Below are 16,461 nucleotides of genomic sequence, written 5' to 3'. Positions count from 1 at the left end.
CGCGAAAAACGGCGACCCTGTACTTTTCAACTTCAAAGCGGCATTAGAATCAGGCCCCTGGGGCCTGATTCTAATTCATTTCGACAGTCGCAATTTCATTTCGACACCGCGCGATTCTTGGGGATATTAACCTTATTATGTTGAGACTGCTCAGAATTTGGGTTGGCGCTTCGGTTTCTTGGATTTTGTTGATAGTCTGGGAAAATTATCGAAAAAATACCATTTTTGGGAAAAATTATTTACCAGCTATTTTATTGCTAAAATCGAATCTTAAGATTGCATATATTAGTAATATGGGGTATGACAAGTCCGCAGAAAGTGTGTTATTTTATTTATAAACAAATTAGCACTCCTAAATCTTCTTTTTTTTTTTCAATTAGTGGTCTGTAACTCCTATATTTTTTCCTTTGAGCCAAAAACACTCAAATAAAAATTCACCGTAATTTAGTTCTGCACAAAGTTATTTTTTTTCCGATTTCCTTCAACAAAAATTTTACTCAGAAAATCCGAGTTTTCCCAAAAAATCTGCCATTTTCAATTAAAATTTTAGGGAAGTACCTAATTATTTATCAATAATTAAATAATTGAAGACATGAAAGATTTATTATAGTAGATTATACAGAGGGGCTAAATTATGGAATAAATTCATTTCTTTAAAACGGACGATTTTGGAGCAAAATCCCGAAAGAGGTCGATTTTTATTTTTAAATTACAATTTTTTGGCATATATTTCATACTAGTGACGTCATCCATCTGAGCGTGATGACGTAATCGATAATTTTGTTAATGGGAATAGGGGTCGTGTGGTAGGTCATTTGAAAGGGCGTTTAATTCTCTATTCAGTAATATAAACATTAATATCATTAGGTATTTATACATGGTTGCCAAAAAAAAATTTTGAATTAAATTAATTGGCGCAAAAAGAAGAATGTATGTAATTTATTTAACTCAAAATACATTGTACTGCTGTCAGAAAATAGAAAAAAAGGTTTATTTCACAAATAAACATTTCTTTTCGCTTAAATTAAATCACAAACAGACTCCCTCCTACCTATTGGCAGTTTGAACTTTTAATTTAAGCTAAAAGCAATGTTTATTTGCAAAATAAACATTTTTTTCTATTTTCTGACAGCAATACAATGTATTTTGAGTTAAATAAATTACATGCATTCTTCTTCTTGCGTCAATTAATTTAATTCAAAATTTTTCTTGGCCTCCCTGTATAAATAATGAAACTAATGTTTATAATACTGAATAGAGAATTGAACGCCTTTGTAAATGAGCTACAACACGAACCCATATTCCTATTTAAAAAAATAATTACGTCATCACGCTCGGATGGATGACGTCACTAGTTTGAAATATATGCCAAGAAATTTAATTTAAAAATAAAAATCGACCTGTTTCGGGATTTTTCTCTAAAATCGTCCATTTTAGAGAAAATGAATTTATTCCATAATTTAGCCCCTCTCTGTATATCAGGAGACCGGCGACAATCTAACCAATAGTTTAGCAATAATTAAAATGTTAATTAAAAAATTTCGGTCGAAATAATAACCAGAAAGATTATGATACACCAGAATAACTATGATTTTCATATAAAAAAGCACTATACCTATTCAACGTACCTTACAGGATTGAAATTGGACCATTTGAGCGGTCTCGGGAATGTTATAAAGAAACAATTTTTTGGCTTATAAGCAAATAGAACCCCTCAGAAAATATTAGATTAAATTAAATTAAGTTAACGCTGTTGAAAAGAGCACGGCTTCTGTGTCCTTTTCGAAGAAAAACAAATTGAATTGCGAGGAGTGATTCCAGGTATAACCGGTCAAATTTGACCGGCATTTGCGACAGAGTTATAAACAACAGGATTTTAATCTTTGAACCATTAGATACCTTTTAATTCCGGTCTTCTTTGTACATACAAATTTTCATATCTTCAAGACACTCATAACAAAAAAGATTTATGTCACTGTCACCAAATTATTTAATTATTGATAAATAATTACTTCCCTCAAATTTTAGTTGAAAATTAAAGATTTTGTTTGGAAAACCCGAATTTTCCGAAGAAAATTTCCGTCGAAGGAAATTGGAATAAATTATTAATGTGCAGAATTAAATTACTGTCAATTTTTATGTGAGTGTTTTGGTTTAAAGTTAAAATTTTCGGAGTTTTAGAGCAATAATAAAAAAAAAGATTTCGGAGCGCTAATTTGTTTATAAACAAAATAGCACACTTTCTGTGGACTTTGCACAGCTATATTACTAATATAGGAAATCTTGAAGATTTTATTTCAGCATGTCCAGCAATAAAATAGCTGGTAATTAATTTTCCTTGTTTTTTACTAATTTTCCCAGATTATTACCTCACATCTTTCATTGAGTTGATGATTCATGTTGTGGACATTCTCAATTATTATATTTCTAATTTAATACTATTCTATCTAATTCCTCAAAACAAGCAAATTTCAATTAAACCCAGCTATATTATAATACCTTTTGATTTAGTTTTCCTTGCAAGAAATAAACAAAACACATCTAAACTAAACCTAACCTCGCTTTTGGCCATTCATTCATCTCCGTGTCAAATAATTTCGACAGTCGCCATCGCCATATTGAAAGCGACTTGTTTAGTGTCGAAATTTGATTTAGAATCAGGCCCCAGGGAGTGTCCTTGCTGGTTTCGTTTATTATGCTGTGCTGTGGTTCTGAAATGAAATGAAAATTCTTCTTCTTCTTGTAGTTTCATGGCCTCCACCTCTTGGGTACTTGGCCAGTCCTCGTATTTAGACTAACTGGAAGGGAATCCTCTTTTCAAAGGGTCTGGATTTTTCCATATTCCCTTCTTTAAATTCATTGTGATATGATTTTCAAATAACTATTTTTATTTTATATTTTAATTTGAAATATTGTTAAAAATTGATTGATCTTTCTTAAGGTTTGGTCATTAATATTATGTAGGAGATTTTGTATTGAAATGGGGGTTGGACTTCCTATTAACAAGTTCCTGATACAGGTCAAATTGATTTGTTTTGTTAATTGGGCATTCAAGTAACATATGAGTTATAGTTCCTATTTGTCTACATTCACAAAAAGGAGTATCACTACAATGAATTTTAAACAAATGGTCTGGTGTGTGACAATGGCCCGTTCGCATTCTAATAATTGATGTCAAGTGCCTTCGATCCACAAATGTGAATTTGTGGAACCAAGGGTTTATAGAAAAATCACTTTGGCATTGTTGATACCATTTCCCTTTAGTTTTAAACTGCTTCATCCATTCAACTTTAAAATCATTTACAATTTTTTGTTTAATAAAAGGCAAAAAGTCAAATTTATCTATTTTAATGTCTGCAGGAACATTTAAAGTCTTGCCTATATTTGCCAATTTATCAGCCTCTGTCCCAGCAAACAGACTTGAGCCCGCATTTACGTGATAATTACGTTAAATTTACGGCAAATTTCAACGAATACGTAACTCGGTGATTTATGACGGGAAAAAAAACGTATTTCAGTGCCAAATCATTTACCTATATATAATTGCTTTCTTTATACATGTTTGACATTAGAATAATATAAAATCATAATAACGAATATAGTACATGTTTTTTTATAATATTTGTGAATTTTGGTTACATCGCAAAGGTACGTTTATTTCACGTAATAATCACGAAACAGAAATAACTTCCTTTGGTTAAAATTTGAGAAATATTTTGGAAACAAAATTTTACAACGGTGTTGGTTAAATACGTATCGCTTGAATTTTACTCCTTGTATTTTATGGACGTCGAAAAATTAGATGTATTTCACGTAAAAGTAATGTAAATAATACCAATATTTAAACACAATGTTTATGATTTCGCTTTTAAGATCATTTAGCATAACTATTTCAATCCAACCTTGATTTGAGAAGCTATTTTTTTCTTTAAAAATGTCATAGGAGCTAAAATGATGTTGAGTCTTATTTTTAAATCGCGCGCGGTGATGAAGTACTACCAATCCTTTCTCCTCCTTTAAATACGATCACGTGACTAACATAGTTGGTTCGAAAACTAAATTAATCGATTTATCGAATAATAGATACGTTTCGATAGGATTATTTTTTTATATTATTCTGCATAGGGATTACGTACACTCGATACGCATCGTATCCGCCATGTTTTCCCGTAAGGCGCTATGGGAAAACATGGCGGATACGATGCGTATCGAGTGTACGTAATCCGGGCCCTGGTATAGGGCTTTTCATTCACAGTCATTTGTTTCGAGCTTCTGTCACATGTCGTATAATCCGTATATATTAATATTATACACAGATTATACAACTTATGACAGAAGCTCGAAACAAATGACAATCGATGAAAAGCCCTATTGAAATAGATTTTTAGTAAGACCAATTAGTTACCCAAGTAGCAATTTTTCGACGCATTGGTTGTCAGTACAAACAAATGCACTGTATATAACGTTGCCCGAGAGCATTTTCAGTTGTTCCGGCCAACGTCCCCTACCCCGACTGACATTACGATGTTACAACGTTAAGTAATACCTTTAGTTATACGGGCAACTAATTTATTACCATTGTGACAACTACATATCACAGTTCAGTTTTTTCAACAATCGCAACGAATTAAAAACGTTATAATGCTAAACTAATTTAAGCCCTGGCCGATTTGGGTTTTATGGCCGACTCTGAAGTTGTCTGTCACGACCCTAGGTGTTGTTCTAGGTGTGTGACACCTTTACGGCAACTTCAGAAGGAGAGAAAGAATTTACTTTATAACCTTATTTTTTTCTTATTATTATATGTTTTATTTTGATGGAAATTTTCGATTTATTTAACAACCTGTTTATTTGTTTTTTTAATAGCTGATTTCCATTCCATGGTCCACTGTTTTATCAGTAGATTTGATAACCTTAATCTTTCAATCTTTGTATCAGCTTTGCTAGACGAGGTTGCCAGGTCAGTTTTTACTCTTTCAGTAGTTTTGCTTTCACAAAATCAGTAGATTCTTTTTAGGCCATGTAAAATACAGTATACTTATACAGTAATCTGCATATCCGTCTTAACTATCCCAAGAGGAATTCCAAAAAATTGGAAACCTAATTATTCCAAAGCAACAACTGGTAATTACCATTTTTTAGCTAAAATCTACTAAATCAAAAACTAAAATATACTTAAGGATTTTTGGGATATATTTGGGATTTTTGATAATAAAAACAACAGCTAACTTAAGGGGATAGGCGCAAAATGTCGCCCGTTAAAATGTTCAATGTATTTTAAATGTTTTCATTTTTTGCGAATCCTGAGAAAACTAATAAGTATTTTGAAAAGTTTAAACGCAGAAAGAAAGATTACGTTATTACCGAGGACCGAAAGTCCCTGAAAACTTCTATAATGTTTATTTTAATAAGTTACAGGGGTGAAAAAAAAGACAAAATGTAGTGTCATTTTAATTCCAAATATCTCATTCAAAAGAAACGTTTTGGTTTTTCTAAATAATGCAGTCTTTCATTCTGCGTTTAAATTTTTCAAAAATACTTATTATAGTTTCCTCATGATTCGAAAAAAATGAATAGGTACATTTGACAACTAGAATATTTTGTCATCCACTAATTTTAACATCTGCATGTCTGGATCAAATTCTTCAAACAATTGTTTCGCATTAGAAACACGTGAACACAACATTTTGTGTTTTGCAAAGTTACTATGTTTAGATATTTTAGTTTTCCATCGTTAGCTTCTAATAGGCTCACCGAATGCCCGAACTCTTCAATAACACCTGAAATACTGCTTGCACTGTTACTTGAAATCTGCAAGTTTGTTACACAAGAATCCAGTTTCCAGTTTAATTTCTCTGTAATATTCATCATCTACGTCCTGAATCTTATTTTCGGTAATGACGTTGGGAAATTGTAACCAAATGTCTGAAAATTAATTTAGAAATGGGTAAATACTATTAAAAAGCAAATTTTATTTTAGTCATAACAAAATGTTGAAATATACCAAAAATCTACTAAAAAATATTACCTACTAGAATATTTTAAAAAATATCAAAAACTACCAAAAAAGTAGAAATCTCCTAAATGTGGCAACGCTGTTAAGGAGAATGTTACACTTTTGACACTGGTCACATGACCTCTCTGTCACCCAATAGGGCTTTTCATCGATTGTCATTTGTTTCGAGCTTCTGTCATATGTTGTATAATCTGTGTATAATATTAATATAAACGGATTATACGACATGTGACAGAAGCTCGAAACAAATGACTGTGAATGAAAAGCCCTATAAGAGGGTGCGTTCTAAAATGGTTGGGATAATCAGCGCGGCCGGGTTTGGTTGGCGATTGGACTTCTAAGTTGTCTTATCGGTCTAGGGTTGGTAGTAAGGAATTTTTTTAGTAATATTGGTAATATTGTTTAATGCACCATTTATATAAATTTAAATACCTAATACGATGTCAAAATAGTTACCTTTTTGGTTTTCGCATTCACCATACAGGTGTTAAAAATATAGGTAAAAAAACATAACCAGTCTGACTCCTTGAGCAACCATTGCACACGCAGGTTCTTTTTATAGTCGCTTCAGTTGTCTAACGCTTACGAAACGATGTTGCTTCATAGGAGGTTGCCTAGGCAACGTCAAGACAACTCAAAAATCGTCCACCAAATTAGTGCAGAATAGGGTCGTCTTCTAGGCAATAACAACGTTGTAACAAAACGTTGCCACGCGGTAGACAACGTTGTCGCGTCGACAAATTGCTACTTGGGTAATAGTAGAAGAAATTTAAAAACAAAAAGAAAATTCGTAATACTAATTTAAAGTAAGTAGAATAGTTTAACTGTAATTTAAAAATAATCGATTTTTATAATCGATGATCATTACCTCTAATATCAGCTTCTCTGGCTTCTCACATTTCTCACCACAAAAAGTGAAACGTGAAGAGCTTTATTTCCCTTGTTTTATTTTAGGCGGGTTTATTTATAGTAATGTCTTTCGTATTAACGTTTACCTCACTGCTCGAGGAGAAAAAACAAGAAAGTGTCGAAGTGTCCTCCTCGAAATAAAAAGTGACCTGTGTTGTGTTTTGTGTTGGCAAATTTTTTAATGTGTCTTTAAGTCTCTAAATTCTACTAAATAAATACATTGTTAATACTTTATATGCTTGTTTTATTTATATCATATTATGAGGATAATAATTACGTGATTCATAAGTTAATTAAGGTCGTATTATTTACGTGAACCGAGGACGTATCTTTCACGTGAATACTAATATATACATTCCCTAAAAGATAGATACGTTAATCAACACGTATTTGCAAGGTGAATTTCCCGAAAGATTTTTATTGCTATTTACACTATTTAGGGTAAATAACACGTCTATTGAAGACGAGTTATTCACGTAATTTAAAGACGTATTTTCAATGTGACATTCCAACCAAATTTTCACGTGAAATTCACGTAAGCAATTTACGTATATTGGTGACAAATGTACCCAAAATTCACGTAATTAACACGTCGGTCTGTTTGCTGGGGTATTCCCCTTTACTCCAGTATGGCCTGGGATCCAAGCTAAGATTATATTAAATCCTGCTTCCATTGACTCAATAATGAGTCTTTTAGTTAGGTTTACAATATGGTTGTTGTCCCCCAGGTGGTGTTTAGGTCTGGATCCAGCGTATGAAAAAAAAGTTGATTAATAGCAAGCTGAAAATTTGTTAATAGCTTAAGGGTGTCTAGTCGGACAAACTTTGATATATGGGAACACTGGAACAGGGGCAGTTTTAATTGTGGAACAGGTTAAAAATTTGAAACGGTCAGACCACGAGAACGGTACATTTATTTTGTCCGACAGAATGGACTTAAACTCTCCGAACAGAGATTAAACTCTCATGCAAAAATCAGAGTGCTATTTATCACCTGTCATAATTCCTGTCATTTGACATATTCTACATGTTCCAGTCATTAAAACGCCCATTTGGTGACAAATACCAGCCTGATTTTTGCATGAGAGTTTAATCTCTGTTCGGAAAGTTTAAGTCTGTTCTGTCGGACCAAATACATGTGCCGTTTTCGTGGCCTGACCGTTCCAAATTTTTAACCTGTTTCACAATTAAAACTTCCCCTGTTCCAGTGTTCCCATATATCAAAGTTTGTCTGACTAGACACCCTTAAGCTATTAACAAAATTTCAGCTTGCTATTAATCAACTTTTTTTTCATACGCGGAATCCAGACCTAGTTATGTAATTTTTGGATAGCACTTTTAGCATCTGAAAAAATTATTGCTTCTTTAATATTTTTTTCAATACAAACAGATACTGCCTTGTTAATTGCAATAATTTCTGCAGTGCATATTTGAGTGTGCTCATGTAATCTGGATGAATAGTTATAATTGATTGAAGGTATGTGTACCCCAAAACCTACTTTCCTGGACTCGGGATCTAAAGAACCATCTGTAAATACCCATGTATAATTTCCATATGAAGCTGAAAATTCATTAAGAAATTCCTGATGAGTATAGGTTTCCATTTTTTTGTGGGTTGAGAAAATTGTTTGAAATGTTCCCGTAAGATAATTCAGTTCGATCTGAAAGCAGGATTTAATATTCTCTTTATATAGATTAATAAGGTATTTGTCAAAATTATTTTTGATTTCAATCAGATATGGTGGCTCTTGTGATTTCCAAAATCCTATTTTATAATTTACTTTGGTTCCCAACTCTGACAGGATGTCGTTTAGTGGATTTTTCAGATCAGCTAGGATTTTCAGATAGAACTTAGCGCAAAGTATTTTTCTTCTTGTATCTAATGAAATTTCTCCACTTTCTGCTAACAAAGCATTAGTGGGGGTAGATCTCATACAGCCCGTGATGATTCGTAAAGTTTTAAACTGAATTTTATCTAATATTAAGAGTGGGGACTTACTACAAGGTTTTAACACTGCACATGAATAATCCAAATGGGGTCTTACGATTCCTTTATAAATTAATGAGAGTGTATGGGGGTTTGCTCCCCACCAGGTTCCACATATTGCCCTCATTATATTCAAACCTTTTTGAGCTTGTGTTTCGATACGTTTAATATTTTCAATCCAGTTAAGTCGATTATTGAATATTGTCCCTAAATATTTAATCGATTCTCTAATAGGAATTATCTCTCCCTCTATTTTTAACGGAATAATATTGGTGATGTTTTTCTTTTTGTTAAAAATTACTGCAGAGGATTTACCATGGGACAAGGGTAGTTTATTTTCTGTTAACTTTAGTTAATTTTATAAGATTATTTATATCTTCACCAACTGTTATGAGGGCTAGATCATCTGCATATTGAATTAGCCTGAAATTAGATGGAATAATGTCATGTAGCGCTTTGGTATATATGTTGAATAGTAGTGGGCTCAGGGGCGATCCCTGAGCCAGCCCTTTATCAGTGATGTTGGGTCCAATTATTTGGTATACCCTATCTCGGATATAAATATTTCTGTTATTAAGGAATTCAAAAATTAGGTTATTATATGTATATGGTATTTTTAAATCCACCATTTTTATATATAAAAGGTAAATATCTATATTATCATAAGCAGCTTTTAGATCAAGGAAGGCCGTTAAAACCGCTTTCCTCTCAGTAAAAGCATTAAGTACTATGTAGGAAAGCGCTACATGCGCATTACTACATCCACTTTCTTTGCGAAAGCCCAGTTGGTAACTAGGTAAAACACTATTATGCTTTACGAACCATTCTATTCTATTTTTAATTATGTTTTCTAGAATTTTACCTACACATGAGGTTAAGGCGATTGGTCGGTAACTTTCAGGACTGTTTGGACACTTAGTAGGTTTTAGGAAAGGTAAAATTAGTGTTTGTTTCCACTGCCATGGTATCTTACTTGTTTTTAATATATTATTGAAAATTTTTGTCAAATGGGATTCTGCTATTGTTGGTATATTTTTTAACATCGAGTAGGATACCTTATCGCCATACCAGTGGCCTTATCTTTTTTTGAGTATATTATATTAGTGTACTCAGTGTAGGTTATTTGCTCAACAGTTTCATTGTTAGGGGTCAGAAGTTTAAACCAGGGATCTACATTGCATGAAGTTAAGTTATTTAGAATTTTTATTGAGGTTTCGTTATTGGGAAAAGTTACATGGCTATTAGAAAAATGAGTTTTAAATTTTTTAATTGTGTTCCAAATTTTTTTAACTGGAGTTTCCCTCGTAAGTGATCCACAAAATCGTCTAAAACTAGATTTTTTTAATTTGTAATTGTTTTTTTACGAAAGCTTTAATTCTATTACAGTTTATGTAATTTTCCATGGTTTGGTTATCTACATATGTTTTGATTGCTTTTCGTCTATTTTTTATTAACTCATCGCATTCGTTGTCCCACCATGGTGCCCCCTTAGTTTTATTTCTAACTGTTATGTAAGGGATATTATCTTCTGCACTAGAGTTGACAATATTATGCCATTCATTAAAATCCACTTCATGTCGATCAGACAGCTTAGTTTCTATAGTGCCCATGTATTTTGGCCAATTTGCTTTTTTGAAGTTTCTTCTGGTACCTAATGTGCTGCCTCCATTTGAGGATTGTGTTTGGTTAATTTCACATATAGTTGGGAAATGGTCACTTTGTCCAGTATCTGGGTGTACCCACCAATGACACTTAAGGCCGGTTGTTCGAACGCTAATCAACAATGATGATTATCAAATATTTAATTACTGTCACCAACTGTCAATGTCTACTTTGTTTGGGTTGCTGAATTACAATTATGAAATTACTTAATTAATTATGTTAATAATTGTTATGTTAATTGATTACCTAATCTCATAATTATAATCAATTATGTTTTCAGCAACCCAATAAAAGTTGACATTGACAGTTTTGGTGACAGTAATTAAATATTTGATAATGATCATTGTTGATTAGCGTTCGAACAACCGGCCCTTAGATGCTAAATCTTGAGTTACTATGGTGAGATCAACTGCTGATGGATTCTGCCCTGGTTGTACCATTCTGGTGGAGGTACCATCATTCATTATAACTAATTGTTCTTCATCAACAAATTCCATTATTATTTTCCCATTATGGTTGTTACCAGCACATCCCCATACCTGATCATGTGCATTTAAGTCTCCCATGATTATATAAGGTTTGTGAAAATCTTTTTTAATTTTATTCCATGTTGATTGTTTTATTTGCTGACCTGAAGGGTTGTAGATATTAATTATATTTAGGTCAAATTTTGGTAAGTTTATAACTATCACCTGCATATTTGATGTTCTGTCAAAGTTGCTCACTCGTATACTAGTGTGTTCAAAACTATCTTTAATTAGGATCATAATGCCACCATATCCATCATATCTATCTTCCCTGTATATGAAATAGTTTTTTATATTAAATATATACGTGTTATTTGTCCATGTTTCATTTAATAAGATTACATCTGGTTTAAGTTCTTTAATGAAGGTTTTTAAATTATCATAATTTGGTGTAATACTTCTCATGTTCCACTGCATGAGAATGAGACAGCCGTGCATTTGGAATTTTTTATTTTTATTTTGATCCATAAAATGATGGGGGTGGTGAGTTAATATCTAAATAGCCTGTGTCAAACGTATGTGAGCCTGTGCTTTTAAAATTACAAATTTGTGCAATAAAATTGAGAACATGTTCTCTGTCTGAATTATTTAATTTACTAGCCATATTCATAATATCTTGAAGGGACTGAGAGCTTTCTCTGAAAACGTTTTCAGAGGATTGTTTATTATTTTTATTAAAATTTGGTGAATTTGGGGTACTGTATGCCATGAAGAAAGTGGATGCCAACCTACCATTGGGGTTTAATATAATTTCGTTGTGTAGATCTTTATCATATGTCCCATTATCTTGTGCTCGCCTTTTATTTCCTTTAAGTGTGACACTATAAGTGCTGGATTTTTGTTGATTACTGACGTGTGTCGTTCGTCTAGAGTTTAATGGGATACTTTGTGGTTCCAGGTTTTTAGTGCCTTGAAAGGCAGGGAAATCACTCGGATGGTTAATGAAATTATTGTTTTTTGTTTTTGGAATTTTTCAGAAGCCTCAAAAAAGATAGATTTTCTAAAGACATCATCTCTCTAATTTTTTTTGTCTCGTAAATTCGGGACATTGATGGCTTGTGCTATTATGCTCAATACTATTACAGTGAACACATTTCATAACACACGTTTCATTTGGTTCAGGTATTTTAGTACAGTTAATGCATTTACTATTTTTTGTTTTGCACAGATTTTTTGTGTGCCCGTAATTTAAGCAGTTATAGCACTGTATAACTGGCATTATATATGGCAATACTCTATGTTCTATACCGCAGATCAATACTCCCCTCGGTAAAGTAGTCCCTGTAAAGGTATAACAAACAGTTCCAGTTGGGAGAAGTGTAACCACCTCCTCACTTTGGCTGCCCTGTTGAGATATCTCATCCATTTTTTGCTTAATTCTTCTATTAAAACGTTTGACATGAATAATTTTACAATTTTTTGTATTGGGTTCTGAGTATTTCAACAGGGTATCCTCTGTGAAGTCTCTATTGATGAATTTCACAATACCTTTACAGGTTACATTCTTATTAGGGATGAACAAGTCATATCCTTTATCTTTTAACGTATTTGAGTCCAAAAAATCATTTGCTGCTTTTCTGTTTTTAAATTCCACACTGATTCTATTTATCCCCTTTTTATGAGTTTTAAAGATTTCATTTAATTTTAGATCATAGATTTCTCTAGCTATGGCCAAATAGTTATATTTCCCGATATTTAAATTTTCATTATTGGATTCTATATAGACTTCAAACGGACCTTTATCATAAATATCATATCTAGATGGGATGTTATTTAAAGGCTATAGCGGGATAAAATGGTCAAAAATGCCCCCGCACCGATCAGCCCCGCTACTTATTTTTTCGATAAAGGATATAAAATTATGCCCTCATGCAAATTTTTAGCTTCCCAAATATCCTAGAACCTCTTAAATCGAGAAAAGAAAAATTTTTAGGTTTTATTTTTTTGTGAACGCAATTTTAACTTAAAAAATCTGAAAAAATTCAAGATGATGTATATTTTGAATATAAAACAGTCTGATTTTTTTCAGATTTTTGTAATAAAAAATGAGCTCAGGAAAAATTTTTGAAATTTTTAAAAAATTTTTAGGTTATGTAAATATCATTTGGCCAACTTTTAAATAGTATCTTTTTGTGTGTTTTTGTCGTTCTTTCGATAACAGAGGCAGAATTTTTAATATCTGAGCGGAAAGAACGAAAAAATTGAAAAAAACCGTTTTTTGCTGTCTCGAAATGCATCTCGGGACAGCCAATTTTAGGATTTGTGATCCTGACTACAACAACTTAAAAAACACTAAAAGTGTGAAATTTGTCATAAGATTTGGTATGTGGGCTTATAATAATATTTGAACAGCTTTTCCAAATAATTTTTTTCGATATCTCTAACGCGAAGGAATTGGAATATCGAAACGCATATCGATAATTCACTCTGTGGATTCGCAATAGACCGCGTTTAAAATTTAAATTTCAGTGACTATTTTAAAAATTGTGAACCATCAACCTGTATGACTGTGTCAAATTTCAAATCTGAATATATTTTGATAGCCGAAATATTAGGGGTGTCTTTATTTTAAATGCGATACACTGTACATATATTATTAATTTGATAATTTATTGCAACTGATATAGGTAGTCGTATTTTTTATACCTAAATTCAAAATATACATTCAAAATACTGACTAATTCACTAATTTTATCATAAAAAGTTCAAATTGATTGCATTGAAGTATTGAACCAATTAATGTGTAATAATATAATATACAGAGTGAGGTTTATGTACGGAAACCCTCAAATATCTCGGAAACGGTTAGCACAATTTTTATAAATTTTGGTGGGTAGGGGTTTTCTAATGCGGCCGATATTATAGTGATAATTACATTGTCAGATCTCCCGTTTTTCTAAAAATCTAATATTTTTACTTCAATTGGAATACCCTTTCCATTTTTTTCTTTTTTAAGTCCTTAAGAAATATTAATTATTTTTCATGTTATATTCCCTATACCTAAAGATCATAATTTCGGAGTTATTGCTACATTTATTTAAAAAAAAATTTAAACAAATTATAAAAATCAATTTTTTCGGCCCGGGTAGACATTATTTTACGTTCTTTGGACTATTGGGAACAAAAAAAGTTCTTTTGTAATTTTTCTTTAAAGCTAAACGAGTTCGAGTTATAAACAATTTAAAACTGAAAAAAATCGAATAATGACGATTTTGGACGTTCAAAAACACAAATCAAAAATATTATTTTTGAAACTGTCCAGTACACAAATTCAAGTTCAAGCCTTATTTTATCAGTTACCAATAAGTAATTTAAGCTTGTTTCATTCTAAAATATTGTTTTTTAGTTGTTAATGCAGCCCAATCGCCCGTCCTCTCATATGCGCTTCAGTAACAATTTTATTAAAAACCAATGTTTTAGAATAAAATGGGCCAAAAAATTTATAGCGAGCCCCTAGAAGAAGGGCTTAGCTTGAATTTGACTACTCAGCAGTTTCAAAAACAATATTTTTTATTTGTGTTTTTAAACCTTGAAAATTGTCATTATTCAATTTTTTTCACTTTTAAATTGTTTGGAGCTCGAAAACCATTAACTTTAGAGAAAAATTACAAAAGACCTTTTTTCTTCCCAATGATCCAAAAATGTAACTACACGGGCCGAAAAAAATGATTTTTATAATTTGTTTAATTTTTTTTTAAATACATGTAGCAATAACTCCGAAACTATGGCATTTAGGTATAGAGAATATAACATGAAAAATAATCAGTATTTGTTAAGGACTTCAAAACGCAAAAAAAAATAAGAAAGTTCATAAGATTTCCAGAAAAACGGAAGATCTGACAACAATGTAATTATCACAATAATATCGGCTGCACTAAAATACCCCTACCCACCAAAACCTATAAAAATTATGCAAGATGTTTCCGAGATAATTGAGGGTTTCTATACATAAAACTCACGCTGTATATTATAATTATTATAATAATATTTATATTATCTTCACTGCATATTATGAACATTGGTTCACTACTTCAATGCAATCAATTTGACGTTTTATGATAAAATTAGTGAATTAGTCAGTATTTTGAATTTATATTTTGAATCTAGGTATAAAAAATACGACTATATTAGTTGCAATAAATTATCAAATTGATAATATACAGTGTGTCGCATTTAAGATGAAGACACCCCTACATTTCGGCAATCAAAATATATACAGATTTGAAATTTGGCAGAGTCATACACGTTAATGGTTCACAATTTTTAAAATGGTCAACTGAAATTTAAATTTTAAACGCGGTCTACTGCGAATCCACGAACAGGGTGAATTTTCGATATGCGATTCGATTTGCTTCGCGTCAGAGATATCGAAAAAAGTTATTTAGAAAAGCTCTTCCAAATATTATTATAAGCCCACATACCAAATTTTATGATAAAATTCACACTTTTAGTGCTTTTTTAGTTGTTGTAGTCAGGATCCTAAATCCTAAAATTGCCAAAGGGCCAAATCAGGAGCCAAAAACGGTTTTTTCAATTTTTTCGTTCTTTCTGCTCAAATATTAAAAATTTGGCCTCTGCCATTCAAAAGAACGACAAAAGATACATAAAAAAATACTATGTAAAACTTGGCCAAATTATATTTACATAACCTAAAATTTTTTTGAAAATTTCGAAAATTTTTCCTGGGCTCATTTTTTATTACAAAAATCTGAAAAAAATCAGGCTGTTTTGTATTCAAAATATACATCATCTCGAATTTTTTCAGATTTTTTAAGTTAAAATTCCGCTCACAAAAAAATAAAACCTAAAAATTCTTCTTTTTTCGATTTAAGAGGTTCTAGGACCTTTGGGAAGCTAAAAATTTGCATGAGGGCATAACTTTATATCCTTTATCAAAAAAATAAGTAGCGGGGCTGATCGGTGCAGGGGCATTTTTGACCATCTTATCCTGCTATAGCCTTTATACTTTCTTTTTTATCATTCACAAGTATTTGTTTTTTGTTATTTCTTAAATTATTATTACTTAGATTGCCTATATAACTCGTATCTGTAGTCATTGGAACATCAAAGTTATCATTTTTTTCGACTAAATTTAAATCTGGGGGCTTATCACCCCCAGACGTGTCCCCCATTTTTAAAACTAGTTTGCTTTATTTATTTATTTTTTTTAATTATTCTATTAAAATATTTTAATTTACACCGAGAGAACAATTTCTTTTCTCCTAAAACACCGATTTCTTTGAGCAATATTTCTTAAAAGTTAACATATCCTATTAACCTAAACATACCGGTTCACATATAAAGAAACTAGTTTTTTAAACACAACTCAATAATTTCTTACAGATAATTTCTTCAATACT

Source organism: Diabrotica virgifera, chromosome 1, assembly GCF_917563875.1.
Source record: "Diabrotica virgifera virgifera chromosome 1, PGI_DIABVI_V3a".
NCBI classification, from domain to species: Eukaryota; Metazoa; Arthropoda; class Insecta; order Coleoptera; family Chrysomelidae; genus Diabrotica; species Diabrotica virgifera.
This window is presented reverse-complemented; position numbering follows the sequence as displayed.